The following is an 18,026-nucleotide window of genomic DNA, read 5'->3' on the forward strand; positions in this document are numbered from 1 at the left end:
CATATGGTATATGCGTAATAAAACTTTTGGCAGACTACAGCCTCCTTAATAACTCACACTTTAATCTCTTCCCTATGGTGATTCTTATCTTCCTGTTCAGTATGAACTCCAGTCCTTTGATTCCTCCCTAGTCTCCCAGTCCATTATTCCTTTTCTCAAGTCATTTGATTCCCTGTCTAGCCTAGTTGCCTTGTTCAATCATTTCTACAATACTACTATTTTCACCCTAGAATTCCTTACCTATTTGACCTTCTGTGATTCCTGCCATCCAAATCTCCAGTCTTGGATAACCCTTATAATCTGCTTTTCTGTACTTGCTCTCACCTGCTGTCAGATGTTGCTACAGGAAGTCATGAAAAAGATGATTTGATTTGCTACCAATTTGTGCTATTCTGACCTCAGGTGGACTCTCACTGCTAGTCAGAAATATTTTGTTCAAATATCCTTTTATATTAAACCATCTTATTCTCTACTCTTTATTCTCTGAGGGGGAAGTGTTTCTTTTTCTCAACAAGGCTATGCTATTATCTAGTCCACAAATCTGCATGTTATCCACAATGAAAGCATGAGAGACTTTGCCAAATGCATTGCTGAAATTTCAGCAAACATTATCTATAGCACTCCCTTGATGTTTCTTATAATTTAGTCACCCTGTCTGAAAAGGAAATGAAGTTAGAAGGGTGCGTCCTTGTTTATTGGGATCACTATTGTCTTTGTCACGTAATATAATAATATGCTTTAGTATTCTTTTGGAAATCAAAGTCAACATCAGTATCCTGTGCTTTGTAGAGCCCATTTTTTTCATTTTTTAAAAAAATTAGGACATTTGTACTTCGGATCTGTGATACCTCTCTTATCAAAAAAATACTCAAAGAATTTAAAAAAATGAGTATTGTATGTCTACTATGTACCAGGTGCTATTTTTGTTCTGGATGTACAAAGCCAAAAACAAAGTAGTCCTAGACCTCGATAATTTCACTTTTCATTAGCAGAAGCAATACATACATGGATACATGCATACACATGCAAATATAGAATATATGCAAAGTAATTTGGGTATGAGGTATAGGATGTGCAGTGCACATGAACAATTGAAGTGATTAGGCTAGGCCTAATGTATTGGGTAAAACTTGACCTGAACTTTGAAAAAAAGCAAGCAGGTTTATAAGGCAGAGATAAGGAACTGAATTCTGAGTGCAGGATAGGGCTGGGGTCCAGTACCATCATATGATAAGACTCAAAGATTAGAAATGGAATGTCACGTATGGAAGGAGGCACAGAAATTACCCTTGTGTATCTGCAATGTAGAGTACATAAATCTATAATATAACATAATATAACATAACATAATATAACATAACATAACATAACATAACATAACATAACATAACATAACAACATAACATAACATAACATGACAAACATAATGCAATGTAAAATACTAAAATAAAATACAATATAAATATAATATGCAATAAACTTGTAATATTAATAATAAGTTGCAAGAGCTTTAAATACCAAAGAGTTTATTTTTTCTAGAAAAAAAGAGAAAACCACTGGAATTTCTTGATTATGGGAGTGGTGATGTAACCACACCCATGCTTGAACAATGTCACTTAGGCAGCTGCATGGAGGATGGTTTGGAGATGGAGAGAGATCAAATGCAGGAAAAGCAAGAATACTGGTAAAAGTTAATGAGGACATGAATGACTGTGGGAAATGTTTAACTGAACAATCATAAGACATGTAATGAATAGAATTGATAAGAATTGACAATTCATTTGATAGAAAGATGTGAGGAAAGGGAAAGAATAAAAGACGAATCAAAAGTTGTAATTCCGGATATTTAGAAGAATGATTGGAGAAAAAGAAAACTTACAAATGGCAAGTTTGGGATAAAGATAAAATGTTCTATTTCAGACATATTGAATTCAATATGTCTGTAGGAAATTCAATTGGAAATGTCAAAGAGACACTTGGTGATAGAGGACTGGCAATCAGGAGACAAACTATTGGGTTTTTTATGGATCTTATGCTTAACACAGTGCTATTACACACAATAAGTACTTAATAAATACTTTTTATTAATTTATTCATTCATTAATGTGTTATTCCTTCATTCATATATTGTTCTTGGAGTTGCATGAGTAGAAATGTCAGCTGAACCCATAGACATTGAATCCATGCTATCACAAATATTGAAGAAAGAAAAGAGAAATGAGCTCTAGGTAGACACAAGATACAACCAAACATAGGAGATGCATGATGGATGATGAGCATAGATAATGATCCAGCAGATGATACTAAGAAGAGCAGATAGGTAATAGGAGAAGCAAGAAAGAACAATGTCTCCCAAAAACATGAGAGTGTTTCCCCTACCCCCCAATCTCTTCTCATACATTGCTAGCAAGAAAAAATGGTCAATGGCATCAAATACTGTAGAGAACTATATAAAGGGACTGAGAAAATTCATCATATTTGGCATTTTAAAGACTATTGGTAAGCTTGGAGAAGGAAATTTTAGTTGAGTAACGAAGGCAAAAGCTTTGACTGAGAAAGGTGTTTGTTTTACTCCTAGGATGTTGGTTATGAAAAAAAAGGAGAAAAATAAAATAATGGATTGGGGCAGGGGAGATATGATCAGTTTTATGGTGGGGCTTTGTTTTGTTTTTAGGATAAGAGTGATCTGGTATCATTCTCAGAAATAAGGATAAATGGAAATTAAAATGAGGAAGGGGAGAGTGATGATTGAAAGATAAGTTCCCAGAAGAGATAGAAAGCGAAAAAAAAATCAAGATCTATATTAGAGTATTTTTGATACATTCAGTGAGAAGGGGTGATCTCATTGTCTGAGACTGGAACAGAGGTTAAAGTGGGAGGATAATGACATTCATGATCTTTCTAAGATTACTGGTAATGTCTCATTGGTCTCATCTTTTTTGAGTACTTTCTAATGCAGTCATTGGTATCCTGCATTTATCAAGAGAAGTTAGGTGCTTTCTTTATTCATCTTCAGTGTCAATTTATCATTATCTTATTTTGGTTTTGGTTGCACCTATTCAAGGATACTTTTGCTTAGCAAAGAAGAGGAGAAAAATGAGAGTTGTAAAATTCCACCTATGGATTTGAAAAATAATTACTCCCTTTTCCCTCTAAATTGTTTATGATATGGCCTTTTATTTCTAGCTGTCATATTATTTGGGATCTTCTCTTGGTATAAAGAATGAGCTATTTGTCCAAACTAATTTCTGCTAGATAGTTGTCTAGTTTTTGCATTCAATTAGACTAATTGTGAATCTTTTCCCCAGTAGCTAAGGTCTTTGAGTTAATCAAACACTAAGTTACTAGATTCATTTGTTTCCGGTATTTTGAACTAGGTAATTGGTACCCAGATACAGCTTTTATTTTAAATGATATCACTTTCATTTAACAATAATAATGAAAAAAGGGCTTACATTGCTTATCTCTTCCTGTGTCACTATGGAAAGTTTTGCTATATTACCCCATGGCCATTTATTATCCAATCTCTTATTCTGAGAATATTGGATTGGTATTACATTCCTCATTGTCCTCCTTCTTTACTTCCTATACATGTTTACCTTGTCACTTTTTATTTTCCCTGCAAAATCTCTCTCCCCAATACTTGGTCTTTGTGGTTACTTCCCCGGGTCATTTCTGACTTGCATGACAGTAGACTAACATTTGTTTTTCTGTGGCATATTGATTTTTCCTTGGATTGTATTTCTTAATATTTTTGCAATAAACACTTGTCATCAAAACTTAAAGTTTGTTTTTATTTAAAATATACTTGGCTTATATGCACTACCTTCCCACCCTCCCTTTTCAACATAATGAATTTCTAGTTAGAATGATCCAAAAATACTTGCCAAGAAACTCCAGTAAGCATTTCAACTTAGAGTGTAGTGTGAACTTAAGAAAAACTTCAAGGATCTTTCTCAGCTCAGGCCTTTGAATTTCACTTGAGCATTGTCTAACCGTTCTCCAAAATGAAGGTGGGGTTGGAGTATGAGGGGCTGGGAATGAGCTCACCAGGATTTTTTCCACAGGGATGAATTCTTGAATCTTATGCAAACAATTTCTTTATAGACTCAGAAATTTAAAGACATTTTGAATCAATAAAGATACGAGAAGTTCTAAAAATAGCTAACTAATAACTACCCAAGATCCTTAAATCATTTACTCAAGGATAAGATTGCTTTACAACATTGTAACACTAGTCAAGGGCTTTATAATACAATGCAAGTATTTGAATCAAATTTAGAGGTCCATCATTCTGTTTAAAATAGGAAGTAGACAGTCCTGCTGACAGTGCTCACAACTTGAACTAAAGCAGCATTTTTCAAAGTGGAAGTTTTGAATGGCTAGACAGGTCCCAGCGGAAGAAAAGCCCCAATCACACTTTGAGTCACAAGGCCTGGCCTATCTGAAAAAGATTATCTACTTGGCCTGCTTCCTGGAGCCTCTTTCTCCCCCCAGCCCCCCAAAAAGGATTCATTTTGGTTTTTTTATTATTTTCTTTTTTTAAAATTTTCCAAGAGTCTTGTTAAAGCATCCTCAGTGTGAATTAGGCTATCACATAAAGAGCTGCTGTACGTACAAAAATATGGATTTCAGCTCTATTTTTAGTCATAGTCTAATTTATATTGATGATACTTTAACAGAAGCCCGATGTGTCCCCTTTGCCCTGCTTTCTGCTCAAACTCTTCAGATTCAAGCACTTTCAAAGAGATCTCTCAAGAAGAAATCTCCCCCTCCTTTGCCTTTTTTTAAAAAAATTTAGAACAGTAGAACAGTAATAGCTCTAATATATGAGCAAGCTGAGTGGTTACAGAGAGATTTTGAGCACAAGTAAAAAAGTTATAACCAATATTCCCCTAATAAGATCTTCACTGAATTGAGCAAACAGATCAGCTGGGAATTCCAGCTAGAAGGCAAATCCCTGTTCAGTCAAATTTAACAACACTTCCTTAAACATTACATCCACAGGAGACATATGGAAGCTGAGCTGGAAAGCAACTTTTCCCCCCTCAAAAAGAAACTCAAATTGGTTCCTTATCAGAACAAACTGCTTAAGCTTTGAGTTACCACTGGCATGGTCATATAATTTGTCTTACTAATGATGAAGAACGCGCCCAAGAGAGCCAATTTTCTTAACCCTGGCAGAAATGCTAATGCAAAATTAAATCAACATCAATTATAGAAATATATGTATGTATATATATTTACATATATATATAATTTTAAAAAAATATTCAAAATAAACTGTGATGAAAGGTAAAAGCTACCTAAAGCAACCTTAAGTGTATCACTGCAGATATACATCACATCTAAATAAACAGGCTAGCATGGTTGTATAGTACATGAAAAACCAAGACACAAACAGCCAAATCATATGAAAAGAGAGATTCTAAGTTATTATTTAATCGTTTAATAAGGAGAAGTTAACCTTACTCAGGGGAGGAATTATGGCCTTCTCAGGATGGCAGTATGACCTTACTGTATGCCCTGCCAATTCAAGTGAACTGCCATTACATTCTAAGGACCCTTGGGTCATGCTGTTTTCTCTGCTTCTGTACCTTAAAAATCTCTAGACATTTCAGTTATTCAGCAGCTGAAGCCTTATTTATGTGCTGTATCCCACAATTAGAATGGGAACTCCTTGAGAGCAGTGGATACCTTATGTTTTCACTTGTATCCCAGGTACTTGAGATTCAGGGTGGAGTTGTGGAGAACAGGCTTGGAAGACAAAGAGATCTTGGTATAAGACTGGCCTTTGGCACATACTTACTGTGGGAGTGAGGAAAGTCATTTTACCTCTTAGGCAACAATCTGACAATGAGAAATTTTCAGAGAATGGGCTTTGTTAGGAGTCTCTGCTCTGGGGATTTTTCTATATTAAGAAAACCATAGGTTGAATCATTATTCAGTGCTTGAAACATAGTCATTTTTACTTTGCTTTCATTCACTCATTATAGCATAGTGGTAACTATCCTAGATTGAGAGTCAGGAGACCCATAATCTAGTTCCCTATGGGTTTCCATACACAACCACTGGTGACATGAATTTACCTCCCAAAATTCCTTGTCGTTCAATTTCCTTACCTGTTGAAATAGATCTCTTTTATAGAACAGATTTTAAAAAAAATTTACCTCCCTCCTTCAGCAGGACGGTAAGGGACTTTGGGTGCCAAATATTGGTCAGCTTTGCTTAACTATTTTTCTTTGTCCCAGAGAAAGATTCTGTGGTGGAAAGGAGTTATAGAAGGAAATGATTACAGGGAGAAAAACAAAAGGGTATCAATAAAACTTAAAATAAACTCTTAGAATTATAGTAGGTGATGCTAACCTTTCTTCCCTCCTTTAAATTCATGACCTAAAATCGATCAGTATGGTACAGTCAAAAGAGCAGTTAGAGGGTCTTGGCCTAAGATCTGTTTCTTCCACTTACTATGAAATCTTAGCTACTCATTTAATATCTCCTAACCTCAGTATCTTTATCTGTAAAATGTGGATAATAAGATTTGCACTTTCTTTCTCAACAAATTGCGAAACTAAAATGGGTTATTGTCTGCAATTTATCAAGTTGAAATTTCTTTCATAAATGGGAGCTACTTTTAGTGATCATGGGTCATATGTAGGTCTTCACAATTCTCTTCACTCCCTATTGAATTTCTCCTAAGTTTTTCATAGAACTTAGAAGGAATCTGTTCTGCTTTATAATCAATCAAGTCTATGATATGTTTTTCATGGTTTCACATGTATAATTGATATCATATTGCTTGACTTCTCAATGGGTGGGGTGCAGTGCTGGAGTGAAGGAGAGAATTTGGAAATCAATTTTTTTTTTAAATGAATGTTAAAAATGAATATTTTTTTAAAAAGGTCAAGTCTATGGGATAGGGCAATTTAGTGGTAGGAAAGGGGGAAGAGGAGTTATGGTCTAAATAGAAGGGTTTGTAGCACAGAATCAGTTGATACAGTTCTCAGAGTACTGGATATGTAATCAAAGGACCTGCTCAGATCCCTGATCTGCCACTCACTCTCTTTATGCCCTTGGACAAGTCATTTACCTTCATTGGGCCTCAGTTTACTCATCTATAAATGAGGAAGTTAGACTGGATAATCTCTAAAATATTATATAGGACAAAATCTGCAACCTATGATTCATAAAGTTTCTACTAAAGCTTAATTCCAAAAGCCAAGGTGGGTAGTTAATATTTGTCTTCTAGAATCTCCTCAGTTGCTCAGTAGGTATTCATGTCTTATTTTGTACCTTGATTGCTCAGGATCTCCTTACTGGGATTTCTCACTTCAGGGAAAATGTCATGCAACTGTTCTAAACTCCATCTCCTTCACCAAAAAGATTAATTTATCCCCCACCCCCCCAGAGAAAGCTGAGGCTGCATCCAGGTACTAGAATGAAAGGAGATCAGAAATCAGCTTTTGCCCAAGAGAAGAGACTTCATGCAGCATTTCTCCCAGATTGTAAAGACCCAGACAAAGGATGGGATGAGGCATCCTGAGGTGAGAGATGCCATAGTCAGGCTCAAGGAGGTCCTAGAGTACAATGTCCTCGGGGGAAAATACAACCAAGGCTTGACAGTGCTCCTGGTATTCCAGGAATTTGTGAAACCCTGAAAACAGGTTTATGATAGTCTACAGAGAGCACTAGCAGTGGGCTGGTGTATGGAGCTGCTCCAGGCTTTCTTCCTAGTAACAGATGACATCATGAATGCTTCTCTTACCCACCAGGGACAGCCATGCTGGCATAAGAAGCTTGGCATTGGCTTGGATGACATCAATAATACCATGTCGTTGGAAGCTTGTATCTACCTGCTAAAGCATTACTGCCATGGGCAGCCCTAGTAGCTGAACCTCATGGAACTCTTCTACAGGGCACTTAACAGAATGAGATGGTTCAAACCCTTGATTTTATTACAGCCCCTCAGGGCAAGGTTGGTCTTATCAGATTCACTGAGTAGAAATATGAGAACATTGCAAATACAAGACAGCTTTCTACTCCTTCTACTTACCATTTTCTGCTGCTATGTTCATGGCAGGCATAGACAGGGAGAAAGAACATGCCAATACCAAGAATGTCCTTCTGGAGATGGGGGATTTTTTTCAAATTCAGGATGATTACCTTGACCTTTTTGGTGACCCCAGTGTGACTAGCAAGATTAGTACTGACATCTAGGACAACAAATGCAGCTGGCTGGTGGTAAAGTGCCTTCAACTGGCATCATCTGAGCAAAGGAAGATGTTGGAGGAGAGTTATAAGTAGAAAAATCCTGAGAAGGTTTCCAAAGTGAAGGAAATGTATGAGAAACTTGAATTGCCTGCTCATTTCACCAAGTTTGAAGAAAAAAGTAGACTGATGAGGCTAATTGAGAAGCATTCATTCCCCGTTCCCCATCTATATGCTTGGAAATGGCAAAGAAGACTTGCAAATGTCAGAAGTGACCAAGGAACTGGACATGAGGAAGAGGGGGGAAAGGGGCAGGGAGCAGGGAGTTGAGAGAAGATATAGTCCAATAAATTATGGCTCTTTTACAAAAAAAAAAACTAATTTATTCTCCTTTCCATCTCATCAGGCAACATTGGAATGAAAGGAGAATGGGAAAAAGGCAACGGAATGATGATTTATATAGCACTTACTGTGTGCCAGGCACTATACTAAGCATTTTAAAAATATCATGTCATTTGATCTTCATATTGTAAGATAGGTGCTCTTATTATCCCCATTTTGCAGTTTAGAAAACTGAGGTGTACAGAGATTAAGTGAGTTGTCCAGGGTCACAGAGCAAGTAAATGTTTGTGATCATATGTGAACTCAAGTCTTCCTGATTTTAATCCCTGCACTCTGTACATTGTACAACTTAATGACTGACTAACCCGATAAATTAATATCAGCTAATATTATCAACATCAGTCAGTAGCATCTTAGTGTAAATTTAAGTAAAATCTACCTTTTAAACATTATCTCTAAATGGAAAAGACACAGCTTTTTCTTGTTCAGACATCAGAAAATTGGTGCTGGGCTATGTGGTGTGTGTGTGTGTGTGTGTGTGTGTGTGTGTGTCTGTGTGCCTGCACATGTGCATGCACACTATATGTGGCAATAAGTAGAACGATATTCTGGTACCTTTCTGCCTCCATAGTGCACCAAAATTTGTAGCCCTGGGGTGCTAATGTGATCAAAGATCTTCCCCACCCATTTAAAAGGTCTCAGGTAGAGCTAGTTACGGGGAAGCTTGATTGGGAGAGGCCTGTTTGTAGGAGGTCCCATTTGCTAAGTAGGTACAAAGCCCCAGCCCTACACCCTTTTGAAAGGTAGTTGCTAAGCTCCAGGGCTCTAAAGAAAGTATATATACCCTGTGGGTAGCCATTAACCTCAGACTAGAGAGCTGAGGAGATGAAAGAGCTGTGAGAAACAGAGAACTGGAAGAGATGCAGAGATGGAAAGACAGAGAGAGAACTGGAAGGACTTGGGAACTGCAAGAGCTTTCAGAACTGCAGGAGGAGAGGATGCAGGCAAGCAGACGGGTAGGATTCATGAGTGAGTGTTTAGGGTAAGGCCTTAGCAGAAGGGAAGGTTACAGGATGGCTTAGCTCTTTGCTGTGATACTGTGTTTTAATCTCCTTGCTGTTACATTGAGGTAGACTTACTGGTTTTGGAATACAATTACTGCTATGTCAAATTGGGGTTATTGGTTCTGGGATTTGATCCTCTGGTGTCTGAAAAAATGTTTTACTCCTTCTGCCTTCTATACAGACAGCCTGTTATACTTTGTGATCCTGAACTATATAGACATATTAATGGTCACCATCAATATCATGAATCTTGCCTTATTGATACAAACCCCTTACTGTTTTTCTATTTCTGGTAAGCTAAAGATTTTTTTTTCATTCATTTTAGCTACCTAAGAATGGCAGTGAGGTTGTTCAGTGGATAGAGTGCCAGACCTAGAGTCAGAAAGACCTGAGTTCAAATTTTGCTTCAGACACTTAGTAGCTATGTGACCCCAGGCAAGTCACAACCCAGATTGCCTCAGTTTCTTCATCTGTAAAATGAGCTGGTAAAGGAAAATGCAAAACACTCCAGTATCTTTGCCAAAAAAAAACCAAATAGGGTCACGAAAAGTCAGTCTCTACTAAAACAACTGAACAACAACAAAAATCTAAGAGTATTGATTTGCATAAAATAGGGGCTGTGAGTAACTGAGTCATGCCTCAAGGGAAAGAGGGAATAGCTATGCTTCTTCAGTGTGCCACCTTGTGCTCTATTGTACTTTTGCTATCAACTAATCTCCTGTTGGTGGTCTTACTCACTACCTATGTCTATACCTGCTTCTCTGTGTAGGTATTTTAATTGCTTTGGTTGTCAATTCTTCTTTCTTACCTAGCCTAGATTATAAGGTGCTGAAGGCAGGATAGATTCTTCATTGGTTAGGTACCTTGCAGACACTGAAATGTGTTCCTTTAACCAGAGTTATCTAGCAGCAGAATGGCAGCTATCTATAAAGGAGAGGGCTATACAATAAATAAGGAAGGATGCTGCTACATTTCGGTCAGGTTTCTCCTTGTGATTATATCACTTTGACTGCAGCTATTATTCAATTGAGAAGTCCTTCAAATGTAATTGCAAAGTCAGGGACCTACAGGGAAATGGGGATCAAAAGCTCTCATCACTCCCAGATGCTACAAAGCCTTCACTTCCAGATGCTACTGAATTTACTCCCTAGGTATTTTTAAATTAGGAATCTGTCTTCACTGGGAGAGAAAGACAGGAGGTCAAGCTAAATCAGATGATTCATCCGAACCCATGCAAAAAAAGGTATAGTGTCCTAGGAGTCCTGTTGATACTGTAAAGGATTGTTTAGTGAATTTGATGGCTAAGTTTCTTTCTAAATATCACAGCAGCTTGATAAAAGTTGCTCTCTTGACTAGATCAGGCTGGAGCCTGCAAATAGTGAGTTCTTTATCAGTGAGTCAAATATCCCTGCTGTTTCTGCAGAACAGGACGGAAATAATGATTACCTTTTACAATGACAAAAGCAGTAACAACTGCACGGTCTCAGAAACACCACCACTGCAGTTTTCAGTTTTACATTCTAGACAATAACTGCCAGAACTCAGATGATAAACTTAGATGTTGGCCCATAAAGTAGGTTAGTAATAATCCATGGAGATGGCTGTAGAGTAGACATGAGGAGTCTCTCCGTGAATAGTAACTGAGAGGACTAGGTAGAAATGGACTTTTGGGTTTATCAAAAAAAACTCTTTCTTCCCTTTCACTATTTGTGTAGGCAGCAGAAAGGAGTTGACATCCTTGAAAGCCTGTAAAATGAGGATGGTGGTTTTGTCTACTTATGATTCTGTGAAAAGTCACTTTGAAGTATTTCCAGGTTGCTTAAGGCACTTGTTTGTCTTCACCTAAGTACATTTCTTTTTCCTTGGGATCTGTATCACATTTCTATTTTTCTGGGAATCATAAGCAGTAAAGCCAGAAAAGAGAGAGTTCAAATAATGTAGACTTCAGCTTTCTACTGTCCAGAAATTTTTCATATTTCTGGAAGGTAAATAAATTTCCAGAAGAAAAATTTCTCATCTATTTGTATTTCCAAAAGATGACTGTGTTCTACTTGAAACTGAAACAACTAGGACTATGTAGTACAGAAGAATTGAAACATTCCTATTAATGCATAACAATATCCATTCGTAACCAGAACGGTTCTCTGAAACCATCTTTTTCAATGCAATTGATGGGGATTTCAGGCCCAGAGAGACATAACTTCCCCAAGGTCACACAGATATTAACTATAGAGCCAAGATTCAAACTCAGGTCCTCTGATTACAAATCCAGTATAATTGGTAATAAAATACATTATCTCAAGATTCAATTAATTTGCCAGGTAAGGGTATATAGTTACAGAGAAATAATGACACTACTGCTACTAACTGATACTAAAGCTAACATTTACACAGCACTTGGTGAAGTCAGATTGTCTTCTGCAGACTGTAATTTGGTCCTCATAGTAACCTTGGAAGATAGCTACTATTGTTATCCGTCATTTATAGATGAGATAATCAAGGCCGTGAGAGGTTAAATGAGGCAGACAGCTTGTGGGTGATGCAGATTTTGAATTTAGGTATACTTGATTTTAGGTCCTGGACTGTATCCACTATCTAAATTAATTTTGTATAAAAAATAAAAAGGTAAAATATTATATACAATATGCAGAAATGCATGTTCCTTGGCATGGGGAAGAACTCCATCATTCAAAGGTCACATGACTAGAACATATTGATCTAGATAGTTCTCTCACCCAAAGCAATGATTCAACAGTCTTTGAGATCCATCAAGCATTTGCTACTTTCCAAACACTTCCCTTTAGTGAGTGGAGGGAGAGCATTGGCTTTCTCAAAACCTGGTCCTTTTTAGTGAGGATCTTTTAGTCACAGAGATACATGGTAGGAAAACACATTATTACTGAAAAACAAAGCACAGAGTAGCTAGTGCCAGCTAATCACACAGCCTTTCTGGTAACTAAAATATTTGTGCTTTCACAGTAGTTTACCTATGCTTTGAGGCCATGAAGAGCAATAAGAAGGCATATAGTGCTGTGAGCAGATTGTAACATATAACTAATGAGAAACTCTGAAGAAGAAGAGGAATAAAGGACATCATCAAGGACTTGTATGAGAGAAAATTTATACGCTATAAAAGACTAGTAATGATGAGAGAGGAATGAGAAGTGAGTCTCCAGAGTGCTCTGCTGGTATCCTTGGGAAGTTGGGAGAATTTTAGGAAAACCTACAGGTAATCATGTTGTGAAAATTTGACAAGGTGAAACAGAGGACAGATGGCCATGAATAGGTGGAATCTTGATAGTTCAAGGACTGTTTTTTTTTTTTCTCAATCCTTGCCCTTCTTGGCTTCTCTGCTGCTTTTGCCATTATCAATTACCCTTTTCTTCTTCTTCTTCAAAGTTTTCCTGATGTTGGTTCTTTTCCTACTTGTTGGACCACTCCTCAATTTTCTTTGCTGGATCTCCATCTAGGTCATACCTATTAACTGTGATGTATCCCCCTCCCCCAATCCCCAGACTCTTTCCTGCATCCATCTCCTCTTTATTCTCTATAATATTTCACTTGGTGATCTCATCAGTTCTCATGTTTTCATCTATCAACAATACCAATGATTCTCAGATGTATTTGTTCAGTTACCTCCTGATCTTGTCTTGCATTTTCAGAAGCTTATTGGATACTTCAAATCAGGCATTTCCTAGACATTTTAAATTCAACATGCCCAATACTGAGCTTGTTTTCCTCCTAAATCTCCTCTTTCTAACTTCCCTATGACTGTCTGTTGATGTAACCACCATCATCTTAGTTACCCAGGTGTCATTATTGAGTCCTCATTCTTTCACACTCCATTTACAATTACTTGCAAAGCCCTATCATTTTACCTTCATAACATCTTTCATATGCCCCCTTCTCTCCTCAGAAAATTCTACCACATTAGTTCAGGGCCTCATCACCTTATGCCTAAATTACTATAATACCCTTCTGATTAGTCCTCCTGCTTCAAGTCTGTCCCCACCATGCCAGTCAATTCTCCTGTAATAATGATCTATCAATAGATCAAGTTGGATCACTTAGACCTTCTATTGAATCAACAACAGTGACTTCCTATCATACTTAACATAGATGCTTCCTGAGCTTTCAATCTTCTTACTCTTTTCATCACCGCCCCTTCATATATTCTGAGATAGTGACACTGGCCTCCTTGCTGTTATTTGCACTACACTCTCCATTTTCTAAATCCAGGTATTTTCACTTGCCGTTTACCATTCCAGAAATATTCTCCCTCCTCCTCTCTGTCTCCTAGCTTTCCTGGCATCCTGCAAATCTAAAAATCCCACATTCTGCCAGAGGTCTTTCTCAATTCCCCTTAATGGTTATTGATTATCTCCAATTTGTGTGTGACAGTATGGGTATGTATGCATCATATATATATATATATATATATATATATATATATATATATATATATATATATATATATATATGCTTAACAAATACTTGACCTGTAGACCATTCTTCCTTTAGAAAAGTTCTATATTTGGAAACTGTGTTGCTACTTTCATACATACACACACACTCACAAACAAAAAAAAACCTTATAAAATTAAGTTCTAGGGTCAACTTTGAAATGCAGGGAAATAAATATCCTTATATTCCTTGCACGGGACTTAATGTAAAGATTTCATTCCATTCCACTTTCTGAGGCTGGGTGTTGTGACATGAACAAAACATTTACTTCATTTATTCTAGTCTCAAAGCAACCTCATATATGTGTATACACACATATACAAACATGTGCATGTATATATGTGTGTATATATGTATATGTGTTTATATATACTTGTGTATATGTATATATGTGTGTATATATATATATATATATGTATATATATATATATATAGAGAGAGAGAGAGAGAGAGAGAGAGAGAGAGTAATATACCCAGACAGAAATAAAAGCGAGCATTTTACTTTCATAACCAATACCATAATGTCCTTAAATATTTAAATGTCTAAGCTTGACTTTTGTTTCCTGTGATAGTTGGTAGTTTTATGCTCTTTCACACGTTTTTCTTTTTCCCATGGAATTTCTACCCTTCCAATGTGGATAGGATTTTGACATCTGATGGAGTTCTTTTTGCTGATCTTTATAACCCTAAGACCTGAGCCACCTGCTGGAAATTGCATACTATTAATTATTCATTTTTTACTTATTTTCAGTGGTATCCATTTACACTTCTATAATCTTCTTCTAAGTTCATTTACCTGATACTGTAGTACTATTTAATTTTAAAAAGTTAGGAGGGAAAAGACCTAAGTAAACTTCACTTTTAAAAGAGGTCTTTTTCTTAAAGAGAAGAACAATGTTCTCTCTCATTTGGAAGGGCTTGTGAAGCATGACCTTCTGGGTTCTAAGAAAACCTTCCTCCTTCTTTTCTTTTCTAATACTGCCCCCAATTAATATCAGGTTGAAAACAAGATTATAATAATAGTAGCTCATATTTATGTAAACCTTGAGATTTACAAATTATTTCTCCCATTAAGGAATGGTAAAAATAAGTAGTATTATACCTATATGAAATATAAAATAACTGAGCTTCTTCATGGCTAACTGGTTTGCTCCTTTTTAGCATGTTTTAAAATCTGGATGTTGAACTTATATTTTATGGCTCTACAATCCATATTTTCTTCTATATACCATTCCTTATCAAGGGGGGAAACTGGTTTTAAAAAGTCCGACATTTTTATACTACTTCAGTGTTATGAATTGGTAAGGAGCAAAATGGTTTGGAGAAAGGCCTATCAAATGATCATGGTATCTTCTCTTCCATACACAGCGTATTTTCTGACTTGGCATTATTATCTGCTTTCTGGGGGTAGAGCAAATGTTTTAGCACTCAGTATGAGTTATTCAGGACCTTGCATATTTGATGACAGATATTTAGTAACTATGACACCCAACTGAATTTCCTTACTGACTCTATCTCTGTGTCCTTGGTATCTAAGAGAAAGCATATACCACTAGTAAGTGGTAATGTGATTGATTAGGGAGCTGCTTTTGGGATCAGAAAGCTCTGAGGTCAAATCCTATCTGAGGTATTTACTAGCTGTGTGACCTTGAGTAGGTTTATTATCTTCCTCTTGATCTCAGTGTTTTTTCATCTAAAAATGAGGTTAGGCCCTCATCCTTCTATGATCCCTTTCACCTATAATTCTATGATTTTATGCTTATCTTCTGTCTTCACTGGATTCTAGGGAGTGGAAGTACCAGGTGGCTGGTGGTACTCCCTCTTTGCTTTAACTAATGAACTTCCATAAGAAACTTCTCTACATCTTGTTGATTCAGAATCATTCTACACAAAAGAAAACAAAATTCCTACTGCTGCTATTAATTGCTAGTCTCTCTTACCGTAAAATGAAATGCATCTTTCCCCAATCCTTCTGCTTCCCTTATCTTCTCATTGTGACACAGTGTGACCTCCACTGTAGAATCTAGTTCTATAGAACTGCTGAGCTTCCCTTCAAGTTAGACTATTTTTTCTCACAGTTTTTTCCATCTTCTTATACCCACAAAAGTCTCCTTCTAGAAGAAACATATCCATCTGAAGTACTAGGATCTTAGGATAAAAGATTTGGAGCTCTAAGGGATCACACAGGCCATTTAGCTGAACTGATGTTTTAGAAGTAAATACACTAAGAACCAGGTACAGGTAGCAAATAAAAAGAGGAGGAAATTTAACCCTTGTCCTCTGACTCCATCTGCCATTTTCTTTCTATTGTGCTTTGTTGTGCCATACATCTTTCATTCAGCTACTACTCCTTTACATCCTGAGTCATAAGGATGAATGACTATACTGCTTGTTCTTCATGGTCACTTATAGACTCTCTCTTTGCTGCTATCATTCAGCAATTTTTCCACTGAGGTATACTATATCCATCTATATCATGAATTCTCAAAGTTTGGTCTGGTAGGTCCTGTGAGTCTCCAAGACCTTTTTTGAGGGCGTGATCAAGGTTAAATTTATTTTCATAAGATTATTGATGTTCTTTACCTATAAAGATATTCTTCCTTTTCCCAACTACATATCTGTGTCAGACCATATTTTCTTTATTTTCTTAAACCAAAACAACGTATCACATTGAATGCAGGAGCAAATATGGTACTCCAGTGGCCATCTATGAAACCAATTATTAAAGAGATTTGCACAACATATAAAATAAACTACATTCTTTTATTTATTTTTACTTTTGAAAATCATATTTATTTTTATTAAAATATATTATTTGTGATAACTTGTAAAGGGTTTATCATTTTTTTTAAATTAATATTTTCAACAATCAGTTTTTATTTATAGTATGATAAATATTAATAGCTATGATCCACATAAACAAAAACTCTATGGTCTCCTCAATAATTTTTAAAAGTGTAAAGGTGTATAGTGATCATAAATTTGAGAACTGCTAATCTATGTACCTATTTCAATATCACTTTATCCTTATTACAGTCATCTACTTCCTTTGAAGTCATTTTTCTTCCTTTGTCTCCATCCAAAATTTCTTATACTTAGAACATGTGTGTATATGTGTGTGTATGGGTATGGGTATATGTATGTACGTATGTATGTATATATGTATATATACATATACATACACACACACACACACACACACACACACATATATATATATATATATGTATGTATGTATGTATGTATGTATATATACACGTTTGTGTTGATGTCCCCTTAAGCTCTTTGGCTACATAGATTATCAATCTCTTTAAATCTCATCACCTATATCTTCAAACTATCTCAACTACAAGCAAGAATTGTCATACCTAATATCTCATGATCACTCATAACTGTGCAAATTTTACATATATAACTTCTTATGTACCCTTTTCCTCTCACATCTCCAAACTCTATCTGTTACACCTGGAGTGTAGATAATCATAGTAAGTATTCATGGTGTGCTTTGGTTAAATTTTTCAATGTCATTGAATTGAAATCCAGAGAACTCTGATTCAATTGCTAATACTCATCTTACAAATAAAAGAGTTGGATTAAATGATCTTAAATTTTCTTTCTAGCTCTAAAATCTATTATGCACTCTCATTATGATCTCTAGCCCCTCCACCTACTGTGCTATCTTGTTCTTTAGCTGACCACTTCAAATATTCACTAACATTTACGTTAGAATCCCTTGTCCCCTTGTACCACCACTGACAGTTCTGTGTCAAGGATCAAATTATCTCCCATGTCTTCTATGTATTTTCTATTTGGATCTTTTTTCTCATTTTGCCGTATCTTAAATTTCTTGTTACCTATTGCATCTTTCCATGCTATCCACAAAAAGAAAGAATTCCAAAATCTTACCCAAACTTCAATAAATCTTCACCAATCCTTGATATATGCTAA

General features: G+C 36.2%; 1 pseudogene; it reads left to right on the top strand.

Annotated features, from left to right (window-relative positions):
• The first annotated feature begins 7,438 nt into the window (after positions 1-7,438).
• Positions 7,439-8,483, top strand: LOC118848742 (annotated as a pseudogene).
• The last annotated feature ends 9,543 nt before the right edge of the window (positions 8,484-18,026 follow it).

This window comes from Trichosurus vulpecula, chromosome 4 (assembly GCF_011100635.1).
Source record: "Trichosurus vulpecula isolate mTriVul1 chromosome 4, mTriVul1.pri, whole genome shotgun sequence".
NCBI lineage: Eukaryota > Metazoa > Chordata > Mammalia > Diprotodontia > Phalangeridae > Trichosurus > Trichosurus vulpecula.